This window comes from Felis catus, chromosome A3 (genome assembly GCF_018350175.1).
Source record: "Felis catus isolate Fca126 chromosome A3, F.catus_Fca126_mat1.0, whole genome shotgun sequence".
NCBI classification, from domain to species: domain Eukaryota; kingdom Metazoa; phylum Chordata; class Mammalia; order Carnivora; family Felidae; genus Felis; species Felis catus.
Window position 1 is genome coordinate 6555588 of NC_058370.1, and position 20992 is coordinate 6576579.

The 20992-nt window shown below is 47.5% G+C and overlaps 1 long non-coding RNA gene across 1 annotated transcript in view; it reads left to right on the forward strand.

The window, feature by feature from the left end:
• The first annotated feature begins 652 nt into the window (after positions 1 to 652).
• LOC123384259 overlaps positions 653 to 20992 on the forward strand; it is a 144084-nt gene continuing 123744 nt past the window's right edge. The window contains exon 1 of the long non-coding RNA XR_006595039.1: positions 653 to 1460. This is a non-coding gene — a long non-coding RNA (uncharacterized LOC123384259). The remainder of the gene's footprint in view (positions 1461 to 20992) is intronic.

The following is a 20992-nucleotide window of genomic DNA, read 5'->3' on the forward strand; positions in this document are numbered from 1 at the left end:
AGAGTCAAGTTCTGGAGCGAAGCCCAGGTTCAAGCTGAAGCTACGTCACCTTCTTCCTGTAAGGCAGGAGGCAGGTCCTTACCCTGTGCCTCTGTTTCTGCATTTACGAGACGCGGACAGTGATAGCAGGTACATGATGGGAGAATTGTGAGGACTCAAAGTATTAACACATGGAAAGTGCTCAGAATACTGTCTAGCTCAGAAGAGTGGCTGTTAGCTATTATAAATTATATCAATAACTAATGGTTGTTCTCTTGTTGGGTTATAACTGTTTTCTCGTTCCCTCCTTCCCCTCCTCCCTTCTCTCCTCCCTCAAATATTTCTTGAGCATCTGTGATCTGCCCCATATTGTGCCTGTTACCGGATGGAGGGCTCGGAGCGGTCCTTGCTCGTCTGGAGCTCCCATTTTGGGTGGGGTTGATGGACGGTAAACAAATAGCCAAGCGAGGATAGCGTCATGAATTGTGGGCATTGGGTGGTCGGAAAGGCCTCCCTGAGGAAGAGGCATTGGCTATCTGAAGGGTGCAAAGAAGCAGACACGGCGCGATCAGTGGGAAGAGGCTGCCAAGCACAGGAGGTGGCAGGGTGGCCTGTCCAAAGAGGTGAGCTTGGCGTGCTGGGGGGCGGGGAATTCAGAAGAGCCTGAGTGGCCGGAACAAGGAGTGAGGGGCATGACCGGGCCAGAAAAAGTTGCCAGGGGCCAGAGCAGTCGATTTCATTCTCGATGCAGTGCTTTCAGCCCACGAGCGAGCGCCCGCAATCCGAGGAGCGTGTTAATCAGGTCCCTCTGTGTTTCTTGTGTGCAGATGGGCTGGGGGAGGAGAGACTGAAGCAGAGAGCCCCCGGGGGAGGATTTTGCAGGCCTAAGGGGGAGAAAGAGGGAGAGGGAGAGAGAACGTGCCTTGGGCTCTGGTGGTGACGTGGGGGCCACGTGGGAGGACACCAGATGCACGAGGGAAGACTTGGGGTGGGGCGAGGGCAGAGAGGACTCCGGGATTGTCGGGCGAGGTCGCGAGGTCGCCGATAGCACGTGACTCCGGGTCGACCCGGCAATTGGAGAGCCCTGGCCCCGCCCCTGACCCTGGAGTTGGCCCCGCCCGCTGATCTGGGGAGGGAGCCATTTTCACGGTTCCGCCCTGGAGGGCAGCAGGTGGTGTTGAGCCCGTCAGGATGCTGACTGAGCTCGGTTGAGGCCTCTGTATAAACTGCAAGCTTCTGGCGGTGGGGGCGGAGAGGTGCCCCTCCCTAGGTTCCCTGGCTGCTTAAAACTGCCCCTGGGGTGGCCTGCCTCCGTCTCCCGTGTCTCTCTGTGCTGCGTGCGCTCCGTGCGCTGGCCGGTTTCGGATGCCAGGGGGACCCGGGCGTTGGCACCTGCAGGGCTCAGGACTTCACCCCCGGCTCCGGAGGGGCGGCGGGCCATCAACTGAGTGGGGAAGACGAAAGAAGAGCCGCCTTGTGGGGTAAGTCAAGATTCTCCCTTTGGAAAGGTTATATTCCAGGGTTTGCGAGAGACATCAGTGGGAACTGAGTCCCATTCGTCCGGGAAGCCAGGCACGCTGGGCCAGTTCTCAGGCTTCCACACGCAGGGACATTTTAAAGTGATGTTGGTACTTGGATGACCCGGAAATGCGTGCGCGCGCGCGCACCAATCGCTCATTTGTCTCCTAGCAATTTGGAAGTGTTGCTCGTTAGCCTTCCTCGGTTGGCCTCAAGCTTTGGGCACCGTTCCGCCGTCCGGTTTTGACCTGGGTCAGTGTGTCCTAGAACACTGGGCTCTAGCCTGGCACCACCACCGACTGGTTTGTGAGAGTGACAAGCAAGTGATTTGAAGTCCTTTAGCCTAGTACATCCTCACCATGTTCTCTCTGTAAGATGGTGACAAGTACCCAGGACCACCACGCCAACGAGGAACTCAGCAGGCAGGGAAAGCATCCTGGAGGGGTCTTGGGTGGGTGGGGGGCAAAGCCATTTGATTTGCCCAGTTTCCCCCTTTTTAATAGATTTCCAAGAAAAAGGGTGGCAGGTGGGGAGGCATTTGACCTGCCAATACGTCTCCAGGAATAGCGGTTTTTATTACTTCCAGATGCGGGCTGCTGGCGTTTGACTTTTAGTACTGCTAGTGGCTTGTTAGCTGGCCTTGGCCAAGTTACTTAACCTCTCCGAGTTTATTTCCTTCTCTGTGAAATGGAGATAATAATATTATCGACTTTGTGGGAATGCTTGAGGTTCAGTGGAGGTAAGGTTCTTGGAACAGAGCCTAGCACATGGTAAATCCATGGTACTTGCTCTTGTACTCCTCCTGGACGGGAGGATCACTACTCATCATTCTTGTTATTATATTACTATTACGTAGAGGAGATTCCGGCCTGACGTTGATAGCTGCCAGGCTCTGGGTGCTTTTTATGGATCGTCACGTTTACGCCTAAATGCAACCCCTGTGGTGGGTATTCTCATCATTTCCATTTTGCAGACGAGGCAATTAAGGCTTAGGGAGGTTAGGGGAAGGATATCGGGGGCTGCAGGGCCCTCCCTGACGTTGGGGGTGGGGGCTTCCTTTCTTCCCACGCTAGGCGAGTTCATTGAAGCCTTAACCCGCAATATCTGGGGCACGCTCCGGGGCTGACTTCGTGCTCGTGCACGAGGGCGGTCTGCACCCGAAGGTGGCTCGGCCTCAGGACGGGCGTCAAGGCACCTGAGTTCCGCTGTTTTGCAGCCAAGTGGTACGTGCAGGTGGTTCCCAGAGAGAGACCCTCGAGTTTTTTCACCCTCTATAGTGTGGCCCGGCGCACGCCTAACCCTGTTCTGAGCGTCCTTGCCCAGCAGGTGGCGCTGCAGGCCCTCCCGCGGCTCCGAGCGCGGAGAGGCGAGGCCCCTGCCAGGACTTAGGTTTGGGGCGAGTTTCTTACCGTTTGCAGATGCGGCTGCTGAATTCAGTTCCCTGGGCAATGGAATCTCTGGCCCGTTCAGCATTCCCTAACGCAGACGAGTCGCGAATTCCCTTTTGTAGGAAGCCCGTCTTAAATTCAGGGCTGAACATGGAAATAACCTTACCACTCATTCCTCTGAGTGCTTTTTTGGGTCGTTGTCCTTTTGTGTTTAAATTTTTTGTTACACCAGCATGGGTCCACACTTAGGCAAGATGAATAGATCAATTGGCATGTCTTCAGGGAGAAGTATGTGAACGCAGCAGGTATGATTTTCTAGAAGAGGACCTGAGTCTCAGACAGACAAAGTGAACGGAGAGGTAGAGCCAGGAGGGGACCCCGAGTGGTCTGGCTCCAAGGTCGTTTTTTCCCTAAGTCTCCCAGCTATTGGGTAATTATCCTCCTTCCCACTTTCCATGTCCCCCCTCCCCCTACTGAGTCTCCCACTTTCCATGTCCCCCCTCCCCCTACTGAGTCTCCCAGCAGAAAATGGGATCTTTATTGGCAGCAGTGAGGGGGTGTTGGAAGAAACAGGATAAAGAGAAAGGGGATGTTTTCTGAGGAGCGAAAAGTGACTCTGGGGTACTGCACAGCAGCTGTGTTCGTGGCTGGGGATGGGTCTTTGGGGTATATGGGGTGGGAGGTCATCCTGGGATCAGGAATGGCAAACCCTACCTCCCCCACAGGGACAGACCCTGTGTAAACCACCATACCCATCTAAGGGGGCAGCTGCCTCTGGTTCCGGCACGTCGTGTGCCCCAGGTGGTCCTGTCTCCTGAATTCTTAAGATAAGTTGCGTGGCAAATTGCAAAGGTGGTTGCAGATTCTCCCCCTCTCTTTCCGTGGTGAGGTCTGTTTTCCACCCCTTGATTCTGGCTGGCCCATGACTTGCTTTGGCCAGTGCAATGCAGCAGGGGCGGTGGTGTGTGTGTGCATTTTGAGCCGGAGCCTCAAAGGGTCTTGTACACTCTGCTGTTGCTCCTAAAAATGGTCACCGTGGGAACAAACCCGGCTAGCCTTTCTGGAAGAGGAGACCAGGGAGAACAGAGTGAGTCATCCCAGCTGAAGCTGTCTTGGACGTCCCGCCCCCATCTGAGCTCCAGAGGACTGCAAACACCCCCGAACAAGCCCAGCAAGACAGCCAAGCCAGCCCAGACCAGCAGAGCCATCTGGCCGAGCCCGGTCCGAATTCCTGAACCCCAGGGTCACGAGACCCTGCACAGAATGCTGCACAGAAAATGCTGACTGACCCAAGCCTGCTGTCTGCATTTAAAGAATGTAAAATCTCATGGGTGCCTGGGTGGCCTCAGTTGGTTAAGTGTCCGAATCTTGGTTTTGGCTCTGGTTGTGATCTCATGTTTCATGGGATCGAGCCTTGAATTGGGCTCTGTGCTGACTGTGTGGAGCCCAGATTCTCTTGGGATTCTCTCTCCTCTCTCTCTCTCTGCCTCTCCCCTGCTCATGCTTGCTCTCTCTCTCAAAATAAATAAACATTTGAAAAAAAAAAAAGGATGTAAAAATCTGAATTTTAAATGTTGGCAATGAGTTAGAAACAAACAAGGAGACCAGTCCTCCCAAGTCTTTAGAGGTTGAACCAAATATTTCTGAGTTCTGGATGGGGCCCCAGGAATCACCAGTTGGCAAACACTGCCATAAAGTCTATGGAATAGAAACAGATCTTGGTTTCCTGCTTCCAGCAATCTTGCACATGTAAATTGTAGTGAATTTATAAATACTGAATGTTAGTGTGGAAAATGATTTATTGTGCTGCCCCTCAAAAGGGCACTCATCTGTGTGGGCTCTCCTCTTGGGATATGGAGTTTCAACGTTTGTATCTATGGGTTTCTTTGTTTGAGATGATCTCTTGGTCTCGTTTAAAAATAGAATCTTTGGGGCACCTGGGTGGCGCAGTCGGTTAAGTGTCCGATTTCAGCCAGGTCACGATCTCGCGGTCCGTGAGTTCGAGCCCCGCATCAGGCTCTGGGCTGATGGCTCAGAGCCTGGAGCCTGTTTCCGATTCTGTGTCTCCCTCTCTCTCTGCCCCTTCCCCGTTCATGCTCTGTCTCTCTCTGTCCCAAAAATAAACGTTGAAAAAAAAAATTAAAAAAAAAAAAAAAAAAGAAAAAAAAAAATAAAAATAGAATCTTTATGCTTCAGTGAGGTACAAAGTCCTGATCTCGTTACCTGCTGCAGTGAGCCTGGACACCAGCAGAGTTTAAGCTTCTGCACATCAATCTGCTTTAATAACTTCTGTGGTAAATAATCAAGGGTATTGACTTGGCTGAGGAAATGAGTATTTTGAATCAGCGTCCCTGAGCAGAGCCAGGCGAGGAAGCGGGAAGAAACCAGACTCTTGTTTCACACTTAAGATTTCCAAGGTTTCCAAGTTGTTTTCCCCGCATTGTCTGGGAGACATTCAAGAGCCATTAAAAACAGTCTTGGTCCTAAACAACTGATATAATGAGACAGATGTAATTCCCTCCGATTTGCAAAACTGGGAAAGAAAAGAAAAAAAACCCAAGGGGTAGGAGTAGCCTCTGATTCTTTCAGGGGAATTTATCTCCGAGTTATTCACTGGTGGATCTTTTATGAGGCTGAGAAAGGATTGTGATTGTACGTATTTTACATAATGGAGCTCAGCTTGCTGTCCTCTGCCTTCAGACTTGGAGAAGGCCTGGCTCATTTGTGCTCAAATACTTTTGATTTACTCCCATTTCACGAGCCGCGTTCAGGTCAGCTAATGGATGGGGGAGGTAGGGGAGGAGAGACACCGTTCCATAGAGCATCTTTTCTGAGTGTGGAGAGGGACTGTCAGCATCAGGATCACTTGAGTGGGGGTAAGGAGATGGCTTAAAAAAAATTGTGATGTAATTGACATACAACATTGTATAAGTCTGTGATGCGTTGGTTTGATGAGCTCATGTACTGCAGTATGATGACTATAGTGGTAGGTAACACCTTGATCATGTTACATATTTATCAGTGTGTGTGTGTGTGTGTGTGTGTGTGTGTGTGTGTGTGTGTGTGTTGAGAGTGGTGAAGATTTAGCTTGTCAGCAACTTTTTAAAGTGTTGTCTAAGTTCTTTAAAAAAAATTTTTTTTAAAATGTTTATTTCTGAGAGAGAGAGTGAGAGCAGGGGAGGGACAGAGACAGAGAGAGAGAGAGAGAGGGAGACACAGAATCCAAAGCAGGCTTCAGGCTCTGAGCCATCAGCACAGAGCCCGACACGGGGCTTGAACTCATGAACCTTGAGATCATGACCTGAGCTGAAGTCAGTTGCTTAACCTGACTGAGACACCCAGGTACCCCAAGATTTAGTTTGTCAGCAACTTTGAAGTTTATAATACAGTATTGTTGACTGTAATCACTGTGTTGTGCATTAGATCTCCAGACCTTATTTATCTGCTAGTTGTACGTTTGTCCCCTTAAAGAATATCTTGCCAATTCTCATACCTGCTCCCCTCCCCCGCCCTGCCCCAGCCCCTGGTGACCACCATTCTATTCCTGTTTTTGCAAGCTCATATTTTTAGATTTCACATATAAATGATGTCATACAGTATTCGTCTTTCTCTGTCTGATTTACCTCACTTAGCGTAATGCCTCCAACAATCCATTCATGTCACAGATGTGGCAGATGTCCTTCTTTCTCATGGCTGAATGGTATTCCACTGTATAAGGCCACATCTTCTTTATTGATTCATCCATTTATGGATGCTTAAGTTGTTTGCACATCTTGGCTGTTGTGAATAGATCTACAGTGAACATTACCTGATATGCAGATATCTCTTTGGGACACTGATTTCAGTTCCTTTGTGCCCACCAGTGGGATTGCTAGATCATGTGGTAGTTCATTTTTTTAATTTCTTGAGGAACTGACATACTGCTTTCCATAATGGCTGTACCGATTTACATTCCCACCAGTAGTGTAGAAGTGTTCCCTTTTCTCCACATCCTCACTAACATTTGCTATCTCCTGGAGGATGGCTCCTTTAAAAAGCAGAGTCTCGAGTCTCGACTAAAGCCACTGATTCAGAATCCCTGTGGATGGGGACCTGGAACCTGTAGTTTTAACAAACCATTCAGGTAATTTTTTGCAGTGCAGAAGACGTGGGGAGGGGGAGCAGCAGAGTGGTAAAGGGTGAGCTCTTGGAAAGCCTTCCCTTTTGTCTCTTTGTTAAAATGTCTAAGCTTAAAGGTCTCAGTGAGCCGCCTAGCTCAGTGAGCTGCGACGTGGAGCGCAGGATGTTGGCTTTGGGTTTGCCACTAGGATCAGGAGACAATTTTGCAGAAAATTTAAACCATGTTTTTGCTCAGGCTAAAAGTCTCAGCCTCTGGTTGTGTGTCTTTATGTTACCTGAAATACTGCCATTCAGAGCTAGCCTAGTACTGTGAAATATGGTTCTTCAACAGGATGGCTGACTCTGCGATAAGCTACAGGAGTTACCTACTGCTGCAAGATACATTACCCCGACACTCAGTGGATTAGACAACAATAGACATTTATTATTGCTTACAGTTTCTGTGGGTCAGGAATTTAGCACCAACTTCGCTGCGTGGTTCTGGCTCACGATTTTTCATGAGATTGCAGTTAACATGTGGGCCAGGACCACTGTCATCTGAAGGCTTGATTGGGGCTGGAGGATCCGCTTCCAAAGTGGCTCCCTAACATGGCGGGCCAGTTGGGGATGGCTTTCCCTAGGTCAGGTAATCCCAAGAGAACAAGGCAGAAGTCGCAATGTTCTTTATAACCTAGCTTTGGTAATCATACAGTGTAATTTCTGTGATATTCTATTGGTCTAATAGGTCAACCCTGTTCACTGTGATACATTTTGGAGTTACACAGACGTGAATACCATGGGCGCCCAGGTGGCTCAGTCACTTGAGCATCCGACTCTTGATTCCAGCTCAGGTCATGATCTCACAGTTTGTGGGATCGAGCCCCATGTTGGGCTTTGTGCTGAACAGTAAGGAGCCTGCTTGGGTTGGTCTCTCTCTCTCTCTCTCTCTCTCTCTCTCTCTCTTTCTTTCTCTGCCCCTCCCCCACTTGTGCACAATCACACACACTCTCTCTCAAAATAAATAACTTAAAAAATGTGAATACTGGGAGTTGAGGATCACTGGGGACCACACTGGAGGCTGGCTGCCACATGAACAGCATTCACCTTGTCATAAAAGTAACAACTGCTATTGGTGGAGGGCTTCCTATGTGCTAAACATTGTACGTGCTCTTTACACACAGTCCTGTAATAGTTTGCATGCTATTTATTGGTTTTCAACATTTCGAATTGATTCCCAGGCCAAGCATGAAAGACTTAGCTTTTGTGTTCAGAGGTCAGCAGGAATTGAAAATCAGAACTGTTTCGACACATAAAACAATGGTATAAGCATACTGTTTAGAGCTATAGAGGTGATCAGTGAGGTGTGTTAGTTGGAAATTGGTGCCGTGTGCCCAGATGGAAGGATTCTGCCGAGGGGAAGGTGTGGAGGAGGGTGAGACATTTCCGGGACTTCCCAGGGGGAGCAAGTGACAGTCTCAGACTTGAATTTCCACCAGTGTCACCTGTTGATCGTTAGCACACAGACTGCTGGGCCCCATGCCCAGAGTTTCTGCTTCAGCTTTCCTGGGGTTGTGTAAGAGAAAAAACTCATGTTTCCCTGCCACTGGCACAGAGCGCTTCTGTGACCAGATGGGTAGGTTTTTTTCTCATATGGACCAATTCTCCTGACGCCTGCTGGATGTCCTACAATTCAGTTGAGTTCTGACACCATCAGCTTGGAGTTAATGTCAGACCCCACAGGTTCAGGACTCATTTCCACAAGACTCACCCTCTTCAGATGCCAGTCACAAGTAAAAGGTTGTCACCTGTGCTCTGACCAGCTGGCTATACATTGGGGTTCTCATTACCCCTCTGCCTTGGGTTCAGTAATTTGCTAGCCAGCTCATAGAATTCTGGGAAACACAACCACCCTGTCCCCCTGCCACCCTAGCCTCTTCTCCTGGGGAGCTCTCAACCTGATGAAGAAAATGGCAAGACAAGCAGAGACAAAATACAGTTGTTTGTTTTTAAGACTTAGAAGAATGCCAACTGTGGGACTGGTATCTCCCCCCCCCCCTTTTCTGTTCATATATGGAAGCATGAATACTTTTGAATTGACTAATTTTCCCCTGTAATTTTATTTCAGAACAATGGCTTCTTAGAAGTCTCCATGGTACCCAGGGAAATGATACAGATGAGCCCAAGTGCCACCCATTGTACAGTGATAGCATCTCTGCAAAATATTACCCCTTGTCTGGAATACATGTTGGATGTTGGCTTCTTGCATCATCCATTTGTTCATTCATTCGTCTAGTGAATATTTACTGGGTGTCTTGTATGTATCAGACACCGTTCTTGGTGCTAGGGCCACCACAGAGAGTAACAGAAGACAAAATACTGCTCTGAGAGAGCTGATGTTCTAGTGGGAAGAAGTGGGACAGTAAATAAGTAGATACTACAGTATGTGGGATACACGATCGGAAGACTAGCTGTAGAGAGGAAAGACAGCACGAGGGAGCGTGGGTAGTCCAGGAATCCTGAGCTGCCGTGGATTGGTGACATTTGACCGGAGACCTGAGTGGAGTGTGGGAGTGAGCCATGTGGCTACTTGTTGGAAAAACATTCTGCACCGAGAGAACAGTAAATACAAAGGTCTGGGGCCAAAATTGTGTTTTTGTTTGTTTGTTTGTTTGTTTGTTTTTTATAAAGGTGGATGAGAAGGTAAAAGATCCTAGTTTTCAGAGCCATCTGTGCTTTCTCAATCTTTAGCTAATCAATCCAGTTTTTCCTTTCCACTTTATCTTCTGAGTTCTTTCCATTAAAATTGTATAATTTTGGGGGTACCTGGGTGGCTCAGTCGGTTAAGCATCTGACTTCAGCTCAGGTCATGATCTCGCGGTTGGTGAGTTCGAGCCCTGCGTTGGGCTCTGTGCGGACAGCTCAGAATCTGGAGCCTGCTTTGGATTCTGTGTCTGCCTCTTGCTCTTCCCCTCCCCTGCTCATGCTCTGTTTCTCTCTGTCTCTTAAAAATAAATAAACATTAAAAAATTAAAAAATATATAATTTCTATCACAATAACTTATGTAAGTAAAAGGAAAACATAAACCACAATTGCTTTAAAAAATTTTTTTTTTAACGTTTATTTATTTTTGCGACAGAGAGAGACAGAGCATGAACAGGGGAGGGTCAGAGAGAGGGAGACACAGAATCTGAAACAGGCTCCGGGCTCTGAGCTGTCAGCACAGGGGCCCGATGCGGGGCTCGAACTCATGGACTGCGAGATCGTGACCTGAGCCGAAGTCGGCGCTCAACCGACTGAGCCTCCCAGGCGCCCTTCACAATTGCTTTTTTAAAAACGATTTTCATTTATTTTTATTTTGAGAGAGAGAGAACCAGCAGGGGAGGGACAGAGAGAGAGAGGGAGAGGAAGAGAGAATCCCAAGCAGGCTTCACACTGTCAGTGCAGAGCCCGACCCCATGAACTGTGAGATCATGACCTGAGCTGAAATCAAGGGACTGATGCTTAACCAACTGAGCCACCCAGGAGTCCCAACCACAATTGCTTTTTAATTAGGGTGGAATCTTGTTAAATAGAAGGCATTTTGTTTCTTGATCTGGATACACAAAAATGAGTGTGGTGCTGAATTGGGGCACAGGGCCTCAGGGGAGCGGTATTTATGCGACACAAAGAGGGACATTTGGAGTTGGAAGGGAGCCACCTGGGAGAGGACGGGTAGAGATGAAGGCTCTGCAGGAGTGAAGCAGACTCTGAACAATCCCCTGTGGTGGGAGACTGGAGGAATGGAAGAACAAAGACTTTTAAATCTGAAATAATAACTTAATGTTTTTTCAATTTATTTTAATTTATTTGCTGAACACTTCCTTAGCACTTAGCCAAATATGGTTTTAAGTGCTGTTCAAAATATGTTTTTGAGATACAAGTCATATACCACATAAAGTTCACCCTTTTAAAGCCTACAATTGAGTGGTTTTAGTATATCAGGAGATTGTACAACCATCATGGCTATCTACTTTCAGAACATTTTCATCACTCTGAAAAGAAACCTCTTACCTGTTAACAGTCGTTCCCCAGATGTGCAAAATATCTACTCATTTAAGATTCATTGCAGCTCTCTAAGTTAGAGACTGTAATTACCCACCTCTCCCTGAGGAGGAACTGAGCTTGGGGTTCATAGGAGCTGGAATTTGGGTTCAAATCCAAGTCATCTAGTCTTGGAGGCAATGACCTTAACCATTATCCTCCCCCCTGCCCCGATAAAAAGTAACTTACTGATAATGAGTGAAGGTGTTTATTACACATCACAGGGGGAGGAGATTCAAAATGATCAGAAGCAACACTGGTCAGCAAATAAGAAAACAAGCTTCTAAAACAACCACTTCTCATCCCTCTTCTCATCCTTGATTTTTGTTACAGACCTGTTTTACATTAAAGTTTTAAACCAGCCTTCCTGTACTTTTCTCCATCTCTTTAAAAGAACATTTTTTAACGTTTATTCATTTTAGACAGAAAGAGACAGAACCTGAGCAGGGGAGGGGCAGAGAGAGAGGGAGACACAGAATCTGAAGCTGGCTCCAGGCTCTGAGCTGTCAGCACAGAGCCCGATGTGGGGCTCGAACCCACGAATCGTGAGATCATGACCTGAGCTGAAGTGAGATGCTTAACTGACTGAGCCACCCAGGTGCCCCATTCTCCATCTCTTTAAATGCCACCTTCAACTACCTGGTTTCTCAAGTCAGACTTTGAGGTTCCTTTGACACCTCCCTTCTCCTCACCCCTAACATCCAATCCTTTTTCAAGTCTTGCTGACTGTTCTCTCCAGACATCCTCAAAGTGAGTGTTCACTTCTTTCCATCAGTGCTACTACCACTTTAATACAAGCCACCACCAGTTTTCTTCTCAATTCAGCTAATTGCAGTGCGTCAAATGCGCCATTTTGTGTTCTGCCGCTACATTTTTGCAGATGCTGTTTGCAGTGTCGGGAATGCTCTTTCTCCTTTGTCCGCTTGGTAAGTTCTTTCCTTATTTTTAAGACTTGCTTGAGGTCCTCTTCTGGGCATGCTTAATGGCAGAAGTCTGAGGTCCTCCTCTGGAAATGCTTTATGGTGCCCCACCACCTCTGGGTCCAGCTGGCTTCAGCACCGCACTGGTGGACAGTTCCCTGCCCTAGAAGGCTTGCTATGCCTGTCTCTGCTTTGCTGCTGTGGGTCTTTCTACAGAGTCCCAGGAGGGGGCGCCAGTGTGGCCTACGAGTGCCAGGAATGTCATGGCCCCAGGAGCAGCCCGACTTCATTCTCTTTCAGGAGGAAAATTCTGAGGCACATTCTACAGTTCTTCAGTAGACTTTATTATCAAAGTAAAACCCCCTGTGTTCCAAAGGACGCCATCAAGAAAATAAAGTAATCCACAAAGATGGGAGAAAATATCTACAAATCCTCTGATACAGGACTTGTGTCCAGACTGTGTAAAGTACCCAACAATAAGAAGACAGCCTAATTTTGAAAACAGGCAAAGATTTGAATTAGATGGATCCAAAGAAGATGTACTCATGGCCAGGAAGCACACAAAAAGATGCTTAACACCATTAGTCTTCAGGAGAATACAAATCCAAATGACAACTTGTTACCACTTCACATCCACTCAGATAGCTACAATAAGAAAGATGAACAGTAACTAGAGTTGGCAAGGTTGTAGAGAAATTGGAACCCCTGTGCATTGTTGGGGGGAAGGTCAAATGGTACAGTCCCTGTGGAAAAGAGTTTGGCCCTTTCTCAAAAAGTTCAACATGGCATTATCCTATGATCAGGCAATTCCACACCTAGGTATACACCCAAGAGAATTGAAAAAAATACATCCACACGATAACTTGTACATGAATGCTTCTGCCAGCATTACTCATCATAGTAAGCGATGGAAATGAACCAAATGTCCATCTGCTAATGACTGGATAAAAAATGTGCTATACAGAGTTGCCTGGCAGGCTCAGTCAGTACAGCATGTGGGTAGAGCATGTGACTCTTGATCTGGGAGTTGTGGGTTCGGGCCGCATGTTGGGTGTACAGATTACTTAAAAATAAAATCTTAAAAAAAAACCACCCCACTATATACATACAGTTATTCACCCAAAAAAAGAAATTAAGTATTGACACATGTTACAACTTAGATGGGTCTTGAAAACACTGTGTTAGGTGAAAAGTAGCCAGACTCAAAAGGCCAAACATTGTATGACTCCATTTTTATGAAATGTCCAGAATGTGCAACTCTGCAGAGACAGAAAGTAGGTTGATTAGTGGTCACCGGGAGCTGAGGGGCAGTGACAGTGAGGAGTGACTGCTAACGGGCATGGCGTTTCCTTTTGGGGTGTTGAGAATGTTCTGGAACTAGTGCTGATGCTTGCACAGCTTGGTGACTACTCTAGAACCTACTGAACTGTGCACTTTATAAAAGGGTAGGATTTTATGGTATGTAAATTATGTCCATTTAATGAAAGAAGTACTCTTTCTTGCCTTTTCTACTTTGATCCTTTTTGGTCAGCGTGCTTCATTTTTCTGAGTTGCCAAGGTTTCTGTTCATGATTTCCCCAAAGGTGCTGGTGATGGAGTGAGCACACCTGTGATAACTTCAGTTACCCTGACCTCTTAGCTTCCTTCTGCAGAGAACACCCTTCTGCCCAGTGCAGCTAAGCTCTAAAGCACTGTGATGTGTTGTGCCTACTTAGAGAAGTGACTGGCAACATCTCAAATGGGGGACCCAGGCCACTTTGTTCCTACGCCCCAAGTGGTACCTAGGTTCCTGTGCTAACTAAACAATTGCATTTTTCTGTGTGGACCCCGAGGGGGAGAAATGAAGCTTGCTCATAGTTCACTGCAGCTCAGAGCCATTCCGGGCCGGGAAATGATGGATGGCAGCCTCAAAACGAGGACACTGCCAAATTGAAACCTCAGATAGCTTGGGTAAAATGTAAGAGGCTGTGTGCCCTAGTGGAAAGGGTTCAGGCTTTGGGACCATAAACACTTAGGTTCAAGTTCTAGCTCTCCTAAGTGACTCGTTTGTAAGCCTCAGTTTCTTCATGGAGAGTAATGCTGCTTCCCTTGGGAGTTTGGGGAGGACTCAAGACAATGAATGGAGCAATGCTTAGCACAAGGATGATGCTCAGTTAACAGTGGTCAGGCTTAATATGAAATATAAAGTCACGGTGACCTCGTGGATCTGATCCATTAAACCTTGGGCTGGAATTAATTTAGAATTTGGTAGAAAGCACAGCAAGAAATTGATATAAATGAAATCCATCCTCTTTGTTTTCTAAAGAATTGGCTAATGAAAGGGAACTTCCTAACCTGTGATATGGTGAGGCCCCAGGGAACTCAGTGTGGGGTAAATAAGCTTTTTGCAGAAAACCTTCCAAGCCCTCTTAACATTTAAATGGTACAAAGCAGTGCATTTTGTCTCTTAGGCAACCAACATACTAGCTTCCACTTTCAGGTAAAAAAATGTGAATGTTCTTCAGGGACGGCTTGAACTTAACGCACCTCCATATTGGGGATCACATTTCTCAACTCCAGAGCCCAGCCAGGCGGTTCGAAATGTAAGCGGACTCAGAAAATTGTGGTTATATGGCCACAGTTCAAAAACAGCCATGGGGCATCTGGGTGGCTCAGCCGGTTAAGCCTCCGACTCCAGATCAGGTCAATGATTTCACGGTTTGTGAGTTTGAGCCCCATGTCAGGGCTCTGTGCTGACAGCTCAGCCTGTTTTGGATTCTGTGTCTCCCTTTCTCTCTGCCCCTTCCCTGCTCATGCTCTGGCGTTCTCTCTCGCTTTCAAAAATAAACATTAAAAACAAACAACTCAGTCCCTGAGCTGACTATGCCAGGGAGCGTGTGGGGAAGAAATGCTGTGACTGCTGTCTCCTCCTGGTGCCCTTTGATCGCCTGCTCTCGCCTCCCACTGGCCAAGCTGAAGGGAACTTGGGCCAGTCAGTCCCTAGAATCAGTTCCCAGGCCACTTGCAGGGTACAGGAAAGAAGGTGCTGGGAACAGGGGTAGGGTTGGGGTGGGGGTGGGGTGGTGGGGGTTGTGGTGGTCAGACTAAGTAGCTCCAGACTGAAGCACAGTCTCTGGAAGTCCAGAATGACCTGAATGTCAAGGAGAAAGCCGAGTCCCCCTGGGGCAGGGAGCTACAAGTTGTTTGGGCAGAACGTGGTGAGGTTTTGTGGTAGCTGCTTGGCTGAGTGTTGCTTGGGGTGGCTTTCTAGACCTTACTTTTCTCTGAAAAAGTCTACTCGTCTCTGCTTTTCTATTGAGATGGAGATTTTGCTGAAGATTACATCAGAAGAAAATGCTGCATGCGTTAGAAACCTATTAAAAATTTTTTTTTTAATGTTTTATTTATTTTTGAGAGAGAAGCAGAGAGAGAGGGGGACAGAATTCCAAGCAGGCTCTGCACTGACAGCAGAGAGCCCAATGCGGGGCTCAAACTCAGGAACTGGAGATCATGACCTAAGCTGAAGTCAGATGCTTAACCAACTGAGCCACCCAGGTGCTCTGATTAGAGAGAAACCTATTTTGAAAGTCAGCCTCTGGAGCCCTCTGACCTCTGCAGGCTCCCTTGTCCATCGGCAGTAGGTCACATTTAAGCAAAGTGCCCCACGAATTCCAGCTTGAACTTTTCTTTCAAAACCTGGAAGGAAGATTCTCTCTTGTGAGTGGTCTTTCTTCTGATGTCCTGCTGGGGAGCGGAGCTAGCGGCTCTCATGGAGAAGGGCTGACATTTAGGATGAAAACATGTTTTTCCTCTTTACGTTTGAAAGCGGGGAGAAAGGGCAGGTGAGAGATAACTGTTTTGGATTCTGTGCCTTCACCAGATTCTGGGCTGTTCCTTATAGTTCCATAGGAAGATGCCACGTTTTCTGCCAGATGAATGTGTTTAACAATTCAGATAAGAAACTCTTCTGGGGAAATGAGATTCCATATATAAGAGGTTTCACAATGGCACTTAGAAAATTCTTTGATATATGCATATTTTCTGTACTGCTTTTTCCTAGAGAATATCACACACCCCACATAAGGATACCTTGATCTTTATTTTTCTTTAATTCAGCAGCATTTCTGACGGAGGGAGCACCCTCCCCCTACTATTTTTTTGTGGTTTGTGGTATGGCTGATTCCTTCTGTTCCAGAATCTCTCATTTTGAGTGTTAAATACCCCAGTTGAAGCTGAAAATTGTTTTTAGCCCAAGGTGAGAAGACAGTGGAGCCTTGTTTCACATGAATCTGGATGTTACCACAGTCCTACAAATTAGGAGCTTGAATTTGACGAGGGCTTCGGGAAAGGGCATGTCTTGGGCTCCCGGGCCCTCGCCGGCCCAGCAATACCTCCAGGTGACCTGCAGAGTGTTCCTGACTCTTTCCCCCTGTCTCTCCTGAGGCAGAGTCTGTCAATTTTATACAGGATAAGAAGGCAAGCAGGGTGTCCCGTTCCGGAGAAAATGTCTGAGATTTTTCATACTTTCCAGCTCTGCGCTAGATCACATTTCAGTAAGGATTATTGAATCCTTAGGTCCTGCCGCATATATCTCAGCGGATCTCACTGAGTCCAGAAAGTGATTTTGCCCTCCCGAGTGGACGTTTGGAACCGTCTGGAGACATTTGTGGTTGGTACAACTTGCAGGGGTGTGTTGAGGTCTAAAGAGTGGAGGCCAGGGATGCTGTCAGCCTCCCACAGTGCACAGGGCAGCCCCACAGCAGAGAGTGATCTAGTCCCAGAGGTCAGTGGTGCCCATGTTGAGAAACCCCAATAGAAATTGAAAGCGATTTGGCTGGCATCCTCCTATGCGTTAGGATTCTACCCAAATTGGGACCCTTGCTATGTACCTACCCATGTACTCCTGATATTTTTATATTACCATTTTAATTCATTCAACAGTATTTATTGAATGCCCATCACATACTGGGTACTGTTCTTAGCTCTGAAGACACAGCAGTGAACAGGATGGGGCCCCTGTCTGCATGGAGCCCACAGTCTGCAGGGAGTACTTTTCTCGAGTGGGGACTCATTCTCTGCCTCTTGCTTTGTAACCTGCTGCAAGTTCCTTTTAGCCAGATTTCTCTGACCCTCTTCTCCTCCTGGGTTGGGCATGGCCTGGATGCCGTGTGTATGCAGAATGTTAAGATTCGCTAAGAAGCTTTCTCTTGAAGTCGAGGCAATAGATGCTGGCAAAAGGAATGTGGACTTTTGAGCCAGACAGAAGTGGATTCAAATCTTGGCTGTGCTCATTAAGGAGTTGTGTGCGCCTCTGAATCTCTCTGTGTCTCACTTTTTCATCTGTAAAGTGGGGCTAATAAATATGCCTACCTTGATGACTGATCACCAGGGCTTGGGTAGAGCATGTCTGGGATTCATAAAGCACAGTCCTGAAGTCTCTGCACCTTGCTGGTCTTACGACGGGGCGGGGGTGGGGTGGGGGTGGGGGGAGGGTGGAGGGGGGAGGGATGGCAGAGCAGCCCTCTGCTCAGGTAGGAGGCAGTCAGCCATTCTTCCATTCACACTCCTTGAGTGCCTTCTCTGGCCTGGCCCTCGGCTAGATGCTGGGGAGGCAGCGAGTAAGCAGGCAGACACGTGCCGGCCGCCAGTGGTGTATACATGCTGGTGTTGAAGACAGAGGGTGAATGAACAAACAGCCAGCTACCTGATCTAAGCTCAGGTTCTCCTGTGTGGTAAACGTGGGCATGAATAAAGCATGGCATGGAGGGACCTCCTTTGGATTGAGCATTTAGAGAAGGTTTCTTGGAAGCCTTTTAATAAAAGAAGAAATGACATCGCAACTGAGCCTGAAGAAGGAGCCACCCAAGGCACGGGCCAAGGGAAGTGCGTTCCGGGCAGAGGAAACAGAAATTGCGAAGGCCCAGAGGTGGGAAGAGATTGGCTGGTTCCTGGTACTGAAAGAAAGCTGAAGAGACAGGGATGTATTTGATAAGGAGGAGAATGGAGAGGAATGAGGTCAGGGAGGTCAGCAGGGCTAAGAGCGGGCAGGGGCTCGCGGGCAAGGTAAGGGATTTGGCCTTAGGATAAACCAAAGGCAAAACAAAGACAGTATGGATGTGGATATTCTTAGCCTTCAAAGCGTATCTGAATTTATAATTTTCCTTATGCCATATGCCCAGCTGTGTGGCTCCAGGGTCTCAGTTTTCATCCTGTTCCTGGTGGTTGCCTTGTAACTCACGTTCAGTACATGTTAAGCTCAGTAACTCAAGGGAGGTTCATCGTAATCAGCAGTCAATCCCTCCTCAGCAAACTGGGAACCCAGAGGTTCACAGAGCCTTTTGGAGATCCCCCGCTTCTCAATGTGCGTATATGGGTTTTCTATTACTGGGTAACAAATTGCCAGAAGCATAGTGGTGCTCAGTATCACTAATCATCGAGTAATTGAAAATCAAAACCACAATGAGAGATGACCTCACACCTGTTAGGATACCGATTATCCAAAAGACAAGAGAGGACAAGTGTTGACGAGAAGGCAGAAGTAAAGGAACCTGGGTTCACTGCCGGCGGGAATGTAAACCGGTACGGCCATTATGGGAAAACAGTATGGAGGTTCCCCACGAAATGAAGATGAGGACTCCCGTATGATCCAGCAATTTCCCTGCTGGGTATTTATCAAGAGGAAATGAAAGCTGTGTCTTGAGGAGATACCTGTGCTTCCGCGCTCACTGAAACTTTATTTACAATAGCCAAGATACGGAAGCAACCTGGGTGTCCACTGATGGGTGAATGAAGAAAGGAGATGTGACGTGTAATGGAATATTATTCAGCCATAAAGAAGAATGAAGTCCTGCCATTGGTAACGACAAAGACCCTGAGCCGGATGCAGAAAGACACTCCCGATTTTGTTTGCGATGCAATTTGACCAGCTAACGTACTCGAGTTACTCTCAGGCTTCCTTGCCGCAAGCTGGTGGCCATGTGACCCGGGCCTGGCCAGTGGGATGTGAACAGAGCTCTGCTGGGGACTTCCGGGAGAGTTTTGGTTTCCTGATGCAGGCTGTACTAGAAGGAGGCCCCGAGCGCAGATTCAAGTGCCAGTGGTTTATTTGAAAGGCGATCTCCGCAAACAGCGGTAGGAGAGTGGGGAGGTGGGACAGGGAAGAGGAGACCGTCAGTACAGGATGTGTCCTCACACAAGTTACCACGGTGGGCGATGCTGGGAGATAGCGTAGAGTTATTCACGTCAGAGCTGAGGAGGATGGGTATTATTTATACACCGACTTCTACTGGTTATCGATGGAAGGCTGTTCTTAGGGGTGTTAATCTCCTACTGTTTCCAGCTTGCCCTGTACAGGCTGAGCAGGCTCTAGGGGCCAGAGAAGAGAGTCGCCTGTCGGGTCTTCGGGAGTCTTGCCAGAGACCCTGAAAATGGTGAGGCTGAGTGGAAGTGGGCAGAGCGGGGACAGCATCTGCTATGTGGGCAGCCTGATATGTGTGACAGGCATCTCCTCTGGCCGGGGGCTCCCTGAGCTTTCAAACGTGTGGACCACCCTCACCTCCCCCATTTTCCCCGGCCCCCCAAATGCTGCTGGAGCAGAAGGTGAGTGAGGGAGGGTGTGGGAGAGCTTGTCATGTGTGCACTTGGACCTGTGGAATGGTGCCCGCCTCTGGCCCAGAGGTGCTTGAAGGCAGGTGGCTGCCCGAGGAGCTCTGAATGGCAGGGAGCTGGGAAGAGAGGACACAGAGGAAGCGGCTTACATTTGCTGAGCTGGGGAGCGACAGTGTACCCTTTCCCGTGGGTTGAGAGGGTGCTGTGGAAGGGTGCTGCGTCTGTGTCGCATTGGGAGGTCAGCCAGAAAAAGGGATCCCAGGGGAGTAACTGTAGGGCAGAAGTTGCTGGAACATCATAAGTTGCAGGCCAGGGAGTGAGTCATCAGCCTCAGCAGGGAGTGATGCTGTATCAGAGGCCCTAAATGGAGGCAAGGGGAACCTTCTCTTTCTGAACTCTGTTTTTCTTTTCCTCCTTGAGCCAGTTGAGCTTGAGTCTCTTACAGTCATCAACAGAATCTTGGCTGTTACGTCCAGTTTCAAATTTATTTTTCTCCTCAGATGAAATCTCTGGTTCATTTTAAAATGTACTTGGTACGATGTGTCCAAATCTGAAAGCCTGGGATGTTCTGCTCCCATGAAGGGAAAGTGGCAGGACTGAGCCTCGTCTCAGTTTGCTGTAATGAGTAATTGCTTTAGCAGCATTGAAAACTATGATTCAGTAGTTCTTTGCTGGGACTAATTGAAATGAGAATGCATTCTGGCCTTGACATTTTTCCTTTCCCTTTCAGTTTCGTTTTTTTTTTTTTTCATTTTTATTTTGTTTTGAGTTTTCAAACTTTTCTCTCTGTTATTTTCTCTCTGTTCTCTTGTACGAGTTTCCTTTGGAATTGAAACAAACTTCAATTCTGAGAAGATCTCAGTTCTATTTATTAATAATGGGATGTCTGTTCATTAATAATCAAGAAAGAATCAGTCCTTCATTAACTGATAAGCTTTCTGAGACTCTGCCTTTGCTTTTCGGCCTAAGCTAATTAGCTTTGTAAGTGTATGGGTTAGATTACTGTATTTATTTTTATTTGTGAGACTAGTTTGTGGAATGATCTCGGACTAGTCAAGAGAAGACAGGAAGCATTTTATGCAATGCGTTCCTTTTTTTAAAATAAAAAAATCAATAGTTCCAGTTCTGGGAAAAATGTGGCCATGTTATTATAATACTTGGTGATTCTGTTGGTTAGTGTAAATTGGTAGAATCCCTTTGGAAGGCAATTTGGAAAATCTGTTAAATGTGGAATGCACACGGACCCTCTTTGGATCCCCAATCCCATTTCCGGGGGGCTGTTGTTACAGATACGCTCCCAAATGGGCACAGACAGGGAAGTTGAGGGTTTTTCAATGCAGTATTTTCTTTATGGCAAAGAAGGGACGTTTGAGACGTCCCTAAGTATTCCAACAATAAAAGCCAGCTATAAAAGGCAAGAG